This window comes from Thunnus maccoyii, chromosome 15 (genome assembly GCF_910596095.1).
Source record: "Thunnus maccoyii chromosome 15, fThuMac1.1, whole genome shotgun sequence".
Lineage (NCBI taxonomy): Eukaryota > Metazoa > Chordata > Actinopteri > Scombriformes > Scombridae > Thunnus > Thunnus maccoyii.
Genome location: NC_056547.1, coordinates 4,249,179 through 4,257,867, shown reverse-complemented (window position 1 = coordinate 4,257,867; position 8,689 = coordinate 4,249,179). Strand labels below are relative to the sequence as shown.

General features: G+C 39.5%; 1 long non-coding RNA gene across 2 annotated transcripts; it reads left to right on the top strand.

The window, feature by feature from the left end:
* The first annotated feature begins 878 nt into the window (after nucleotides 1-878).
* Nucleotides 879-3,592, top strand: LOC121913706. 2 transcript variants are annotated; one of them, XR_006100361.1, is made up of 4 exons: nucleotides 1,713-1,835; nucleotides 2,757-2,824; nucleotides 2,946-3,135; nucleotides 3,551-3,592. It is a non-coding gene; the product is annotated as an uncharacterized LOC121913706 (long non-coding RNA). The 2 variants fall into 2 exon arrangements; XR_006100362.1 differs by lacking the exons at nucleotides 1,713-1,835; nucleotides 2,757-2,824 and adding an exon at nucleotides 879-1,097.
* Nucleotides 3,593-8,689: the final 5,097 nt, after the last annotated feature.

The following is an 8,689-nucleotide window of genomic DNA, read 5'->3' as shown; positions in this document are numbered from 1 at the left end:
GGAGCTAGTTTACACTACTTTATATACAGTTAGCTAGTTTAGTCCAGTGGTTCCCAACCTAGGGGTCGGGCCCCTCCAAAGGGTCAGCAGATAAATCTGAGGGGTCGTGAGATGATTAATGGGAGAGGAAAGAAGAAAAAACAAAGTTCTGATACACAAATCTGATTTCAGTTTTTGGACTTTTTTTCTAATCTTTGATTTTTGCTGAAATATTGGATCATTTGAACATTTATTGAAATGAAAACATGAGAAGTTTAGAGGGAAAAATCACTATTTGGTGGAGCTGTTAACAACTCATAGACATCTGAAATGTGACCCCGACTACACACTGCTTTTTGTAAGACGTCAAAAGCCAAAAAGGTTGGAAACCACTGGTTTCATCTTTAACATTGTGTTGTATTTTAAAAGATTGTTATATTATCCATTGTGTCAAATCTTCATCTGAAAAGTAACTAAAGCTGTCAAATAAATGTAGTGGAGTAGAAAGTACAATATTTCCCTCTGAAATGTAGTGGAGTTGAGGTATAAAGTAGCAACAAATGGAAATACTCGGGTAAAGTACAAATACCTCAAAATTGTACATAAGCACAGTACTTGAGTGAATGCACTTAGTTACTTTCCACTACTGTGTGTTATCTAGTAATTATTGTAATGTCTGTTAATATTTGATGGACCTGTTTAAAGAATCCAACAGATTACTGTGGTGAATTAGTTTCTGCCTTTTCTCTTGTTTCAATACTGGCTGCTCACTTCTTGTCATGTATTTGATTACTTTACCAGGTGCAAATGCTAATCACCTTGAGGGGAATCACCTGTGTGTGTGCTACTTAAAAGGCAGCTATACTGCATGATTGTGACACTGATGAAGGCTGGACAGCCAAACACATTTTGTCTTTTACCATGATTAAAGCAGGTTGTGTGGAAATCTGTCCTGACAGAGAACAGCTACTGTAATAATAATGAAAAATCAGACTGCTGGTTTTGAATACCATTATTGTTAAACCAACTATAGAGGAGACAATACAGTTTGCACCAAAGACAACATCATCCACTAATCTGGAAGTGTAGTCATATGGAAAGTCATTTGAAGAGAAGAGGTAATGTCATTACAAAAACAGAGGAAACAGGTCATTAGGAGAGAGGAGTTAGTTATACCAGCCAAGTCATTAAAGAAGGAGAGAAGATAATTGTAAGAGAAAAATAGCTCCAACATCTGAGAGGAACCAAAATGAAAGAAGAGGAGAGGGAAAAAGTCATTAGAAGAGGAAAGTAAAGGCTTTTAAAGTCTGTGTGTCTTGGCGAGTCTTTGTTAACGTGCAAGCAGCTGGTCTGATGGGGAAATATCTCTTCTGCTTCTGTGTCCTTCTGTCCGTCATTAGACATTCATTATCAGCACTGAATTTTTTGATTTGTAACCAATGTACTGTACATCTGCTGAAAAGTCTGCACCTGATGTTAAAGTTGTTATATTCTAGAGTCAATTTTTTTGTTATGAAATACTAAAACATTATTTTGATCCTGTAATAGAAGACAGATGTAAAAAGCTTTAGTGAATTGTCAATTAGGTGGTTGGTGATTTTCTATATTTTTCTTATTGTCAGTAAATCTCATGTTTGGATCTAAACCAACAATGAACTGATCTACTAACAAGTGTGTGTGTGTGTTTATCCAAAGCCTGATATATCTTATTCCTCTGTGCCGTAGACCTCCTTTGTTGCCCAAAAACTATTAAAAACACAACAATGAGCCAAAACTCTCCAAAGCCTAATAACAGTGATAAGATTGTCAAAGAAGTTCCTTGTACGGAAGACTACATTAAACATTTTTCAAAGAAGGTCAGTACAAAGTCAAGAGGTTGCAATATGTAGCACAACTAGCTAGTGAAGCTGTAAACAGAACAACATTCCTGCACATACTCAGTAGCGTTTGTCTTACACAGAACTACTCTCCGGAGACTGAAAACATGATCGCTTATTATTGTAGCCATGACGACAAAGGTGGCCTAATTTAAGGAAGCAATAACTTTAACCCACACCACATGTTTCTCTAAGTTTAATGAAGTGATCATTTTAACTCAAATCATGATCTTTCCCGAAACATAATCAGACCTTAACCACAGCATTGTCACATCATAAAACATCATTATTTTTTAACAGTGATGTGTAACGGTTTTGGAACGCAGAGACAAATAATAATGTCCTGCCGATTACTGCCGATAGGGGCACCAGATTAGAAAACACTCTTATCTGTCGCTCTGGATTCACACGGTCAAACAACATACATGGTCAAACAACATATCTGGTCGCCCTAACAACCGCAATCTCGCTAAGTGGTCAGACGACGATGGTTATCAACTCAGTAAGTCAACCCAAGTTTTCCCAATCTAGCCATGAGTGCATTCATATATAAGGGGTGGTGTTTGTAGCATATGACCAATAGCAAACATGGACAAGTCTACTGGAAGCAGAGCGGCATACTTCACAAACAATGAACAAACTATAATATTAAACAAATATGAAGAATTGAAACACATAATCCAGGCTAAAAGCAGCACAGATGGAGCTGCCAAATGCAGGAAGGACAGCTAGCAAAAAATCAGACTGTGTGAAAGCGTGAGTTAATAGACTCATAATATTGTTGCCCCTTCATTAAAGCATGAGTAGATCTGACTATAATTATATTTGTGTATTCCATTAAATTAATGTGTTGCTTAGATGTATTCTTAGGGTGTGTTAAGTTTAGCCTTATTCTTTCAGTTGCAACCCTGGAAGTGTAAATGGATGTGGGAGCAAAAATAAATATAAAAGCATAATTCCCCAAAGCAGTAAGTAGGCTTGCTTTCATATCTTAGTAGGCTACAAAGCTTTTGTGCCTAAATCAGTCTCTGTTTTAGGATGATATTGGTATACAAAAGCACAATGACATGGCTTTGACATTGCTTGCAGCCAACAGGAAAAAAATGAGATGAAGAAGACAGGAGAGGGCCCTCCTACACAGGAGTACACTCCTGCTGAGGAGCTGTCCGTCTCCAATAAGGAGGGCCACCCCTTAATGAAAGGAGTGGAAGGGGGTGTTTCATCAGACCGTGGTGGAAGTCGCAGCTGCTCCCAACGGGCCACAGGTCCAGGGACCAGGGTATGTGTCAATGAGTCACTGTTAAATTACTGGGTTGCTAATAAAGCATGTGAGCATGTGGCCTCCACTTCTAAGCCAAGAGGATCACAAGTGGGAATGAATTAACCTTAATTTAAAAAGGGTAGTCATATGTGACATCTGCACCTTTCTTCAAATGAGCTTTGCAAAGGGACATTGTTTAAATGTTTAAGCAACTGTATTATGTGTTTTTATTTGTTTGAGGTTGGGGCAGACGATTTGAGGTCTTTCTATAAGAGGACTTTAGAACTTGATATTGAGTACAAAAAATATATGATCAAAAAAGTGAAACTCAAGGTGGAGACACTAGAGTATGAAGAGAAGATAATTCAGTAAAGTAATTTATTTCCAGGCATGGAAAACACTTAAACTAAAATGGATTTTTCCTTTTTTCCAGGAACTGGAGAACAAAAGATAACCTAATTAAAGAAGAACGAATAAAGACTAAATGAAAATAAAAAGAGAGCCTGTTTGTGTTTATGCAAAAAAAAAGCTCTGTGATGGCCTCTCTCACAGCCCTGCCAGTAGAGTGGTCTAGGATGATGGGGTCCACTACATCAGGGGCTTGTAGGCTGAAAGGAGGGGCCCTCTCCTGTATGGTGGCTATATTGAGGGGTACAACACATGCTGCAATTATTCTGCAAGACTTGGTCTTGGTAAGGGCCTCATTTAATCTATTTTGTGGCCCTGCATCAGGGTCAGGATAGGGGGTCATCAAAAAGGGCTGGCAGGTGTACCCTCTTTTTCCTAGTGGCACTCCACTGAACATTACTGAAGATAAAAAAAGAATATTGCCATCACAAAATGCAGTTTAAAAAACATAACAAAATATAGTATTCATTGTACAGTTGCCATACTCTGTTCGAATCTCTGGCACAGTGCATGGACTGACCCAGACCACTTTGCCTCCATACTGGTGACCATGCTATGATGGTCAAAAGCATTTGGAGTTAAAACTACTTCCAACAGATACCAGCATTTAAGTGGCATCCATGTGCATTTGAAAGGACACCACCATGTACTATACTAAATCAAAATAAGTGAAATAAAAGCAAGTTGAATACAGTTTCTAACTTAAGACAAGATATTGCTATTAATGCGCAAATTTAAAATGTGCATTGCAAATTACCATTGCAAGATTTACCTGAACATTGAGGCTGTGAAATGACTTGCGATTCACATAATGGGATGGGAATGTGGGTGCAATACATAGTGCGGATCATCCTGGAGAACCCTATGAAAGGAGTAGGCTGCATTTAAAGTACAACAGTATATGTCATAGGATCTACATTAATGATAGACCAAGTCATCAAATAAGTTTATGTCTAACTTACACACTATGTCATAAAAGCCCTCTTTTATGGACTGTGTGCACAAGTGGCATCCAGTAGCTCTGTTAGAGCTCGCGCCACTTGGCACTGCAGACTGTTTTTTTACCCAGGTTCCCCACATCACCCCCAGCATACATAAAAGTACCTGTTGCAAAGTACCACAATGCAATGCATACAGTCTGCAGGACTGTATGCATTGACGACTCCGACGTGTCGCACTGGCAACATATGGCTCAAGCAGCTGACACAAATACGTCATTCCCTCCGATGAGAATCTATTTCTCTCATATGGAACATCGTCAGGGAGAGCCAATGGGTTTTGCCAGTCTCTGAACAATCTTGCCCTTCTAAGATCCTCTCAAGATCCGCACACTGAGCTCCACAGGATCTTCTGCAAATGGTATGCCATTTTCCAAGAGAACTGATCGGTCAGTAGGCTGTGCTTTTATACCCACTGATCTATTATCTTGAACATAACCTGCTCCGGAGCAGGTTAGCTGTTCAGCATAAGTTGCCACAGTGATGTACCCTGGTAAGAAGTGAACCACTGTCGTAAGACTGACAACCCAGGATTAAACCTGCAGTTACCTCACTAACCCCAAATTCTGCTCGTGCTCTGCTAGTACAGGCCCCTGGTTGTTCGCTGACTCTCCATGTGTGGTAACTCTGAATCATCAGTAGTTTTAAGTCAAAGTGAAATCAGTTTGAAGTGGGATGTTAGTCCGTGTCCTGTGCCTGCTGAGTAAGACAACAGACAGTAGAAAGAGCCTTCAGTTACAGTAATCGCAGTGGTTTCTACCTCCCGCCTGGGTTCATATAAAACAGAAAAGTCGCTCTGTGGTTGGCAGTCGAGTATGTGAATTATCGTTCTTCCACTTCCTGTGTGTTGTACAGGCCTCGCACTGTATTTGATTCTGTCATGCTAACCACCGCCTCTCCTCACTTCAAACACAATAACCACATCTGAGCAGCGCACCAACAGCCTGCAATGAGAGCTCCAGTGTTTATTCTTACAATACAACTACAGTTTCCTCCGTATAAGAGAAAGAAGCTGAATGAACATGAAACATGTGAAGTGTACTTTTACCTAGTAAGAGATGAAGGGGTGAGGAGGGCTATTACCTGTTATCTTTATTATATTCATCCAACGTTAAATCTAAAGCTGAAATTATACTTTCCACATACACAAGAGTCTGCGTGATGTAAATTTTGTCGTCAGAGGGTGTACACATAGGCTCTGTGTGGATATTTGTGTTGTGACCTCCACGCCAGTCCACATGGTCACAATGTTGTCTTTCTGTTGACGCCGATCTACTGCGCGTGTGTGGAACACGTCCTCCAAGTGGACTCCAGAAAGTAGTGTAAACAGAGTTACCTGGGTACACGTCCGCAAAGGAGTATATCTGTGGCTCCACCAGTTGTGAGATGGAAAGAGCCACTGGTTCCAGAAGTATTTTTCCTCATTATGTATTTCAAATATTTCTTTATATGATCTCCCCAATGTTACAGAATATAGAAACTCAGGACTTGTGTGTGTGTGTGTGTGTGTGTGTGTGTGTGTGTGTGTGTGTGTACAACACATCCTCATAAAAAAAGAAAGTATAGGTCTAAAATTCAGGCTGGCAAAAACAACCTAGAATTATCATTAAGCCATCTAGCATAATACACCCCAGTTTTCCAAAACCATTACAAATCACTGTTAAAAAATAATTATGTTTTATGATGTGACGACACTGGTTAAGATTTGGTTAGGGTAGGCACAAAAACTACTTGCTTAGGGTTAGGGAAAGATCATGGTTTGGGTTAAAATGATCACTTAAAATGTAGTTTAGGGTTAGGGTTAGGGTTAGGGCTGCGGTTAGATTAAAAAATGACAGAAACAGTCAATTATATAGCTGTTTATTCATTTTCTTGACTAATTGATTAAGTGATTAATTATTGCAGCTCTGTTTCACTGCAGTTCATTTACAGCTTAGTTGATTTAGAGAATTGTCATGGACTCTGTGTTATTGTTCTTTTGGTTTTCTGTGTTACACTTCTGTTGACCAGTCCAGTTTTGGTCATATGGTTTTGCTTGTTCATTTGGGTTATATCTTTAAAGGACTGTCTTGCATGATCATTTAGTTTATAGTGTTGTGTACTTTACTTTACTTTTAGTTTATATTCATGTATATTCTTGGACGGGTTGATGTATACTAGTGTCTGATTAAGGAGTTTTGTGTTTTCTGGGTTTTCTGCTGTGTTTTCCTCCTTATGTTCCTGTACTGATTTTCCCTCCTTTGCCCATCTACACACCTGCCCTGTCTCAGCCTTATCAGCCCTGCCCTGCTCTGTGTTTCCTCCAGCCAGTTGGCTCCCTGTCTGTTCTCCTGTTTCATCACCTCGCACCCCTCTCCTTATCTCCTTGTTAGTTCAGTTAGTTTTTAAGTCCTGGGTTTTCAGTTCAGTTTTGTTAGATCCTTTGTTTAGTCTGTTTTGCTCTGCTATGTGTTTAGTTTTTGCTTTTGACCCGTCAGATTTGCTTTATTTTGCCTGCACGGGCCTTCAATAAGGAAGTTTTTCTTCAGCCTTGCTTTGCCTTCAGTCTCCGCATTTTGGGTCCACGTGTTCTGCTACTCTTAACAAGAATATTTGTGCATGAATTGCAGCTAAGGAATTCACACACATCAGAATGCACTGAAGGGTTTACGGTTATGGGAAAAAGTTGGTGGAAAACCTGTTTTAAAAACTTGCGTTCTTGTGTTCGGAAATGACAAAGTGTCTTGGATGCCTCATCAGTAAGAAAATGTCACGTTAGTCTTTGTTATTGTTTTTTTATGTATAACAGAAGCTTTTTATTTTTGGAATCTGCTAGAATACACATAAAAACATACCAGGGGAATAGTGTTGTACACTGCATGTCCTCGCACATACATAACTCATACATACAGTATACATATATCTCTCTCTTTGTGTGTGTGTGTGTGAGAGAGAAGGTCCTTGTGTTTCCACCAAACTGCAGCTGCTGAGAAATATGACTGTCCCAGACTGAGAATCTATTAGAGACGAGGGGATCCAGCTTGCTCCCTGTTCTCCCTGCGACTCCAACAGAGAGTGACGGCAGCATTACATCAGGACGGATCAGGTTTTCATTAGTGTGTGCAGCTCATGTACAACAAGCCCGGTAGGACCTCTCTATCTGTATGGCTGCATGCCTGCTCGCTCCTCCACTGAACGCAACACAGAAAAAGACACGCAAAGGTATAATCACAACACTGAAACACATAAAACTTAACCGTTGTCCCTGCCAACACTGTCTTACCTAATGGGGTGGTGATGGATGCTGTGAGGGTCCCACTCACAATGATGTTTGTAAATCAACCTGATTTAAACAGCAAGCTTCTGAGCATTTCATGAATCCTGAACTCAAATTACCCAAAACTCAAATAGTGGCCAAGACGTTTATTTAGCTCAGTGGCAGAGAAGCACATCTTAATTTCAGAAGTTTCAGCTTCAAGTTAATTTTTTCCCGGTCTAACAGTGGTGGAAAGTAACTCAAGTGCTGTACTTCAGTACATTTTTGAGGTACTTGTACTTAAGTATTTCCATGTGATGCTATTTTATACTTCCACTCCACATTTCAGAAGGAAATATTGTACTTTCTACTTTAGTAGCTTTAGTTACTTTTCAGATGAAGATTTAACACAATGGTTGATATAACAAGCTTTTAAAATACAACATATCGTTAACGATGAAACCAGTGGTTTCCAACCTTTTTGGCTTTTGACGTCTTACAAAAAGCAGTGTGTAGTCGGGGTCACATGTCAGATGTCTATGAGTTGTTAACAGCTCCATCAAATAGTGATTTTTCCCTCTAAACTTCTCACATGGTTTCATTTCAATACTTGTTCCACCACTGATAACACAATTAAACAACTAACAACAATATCTTTATATGTTTTTTTGTTTGTTTGTTTTGATTTTTTGTCTAGTTATATACTGTAGACATCAGGCATGCAGCAGCTCATAAAACACTAAATATCTAGGTTCCCAGTTACCTGTAGGTAGTGTCTTGTAAACCAATGATGGCAGGGCACCTTTTGGTTTATGACACTTGAAAAAAAGGGAAATATTCATTCATTGAAATGGATTCTGGCCTGCACAGTTTCCCTTAATGTAAAAACCTTGACAAGCACTAAAACCTCCCACCTGCTCAGCACTGAACA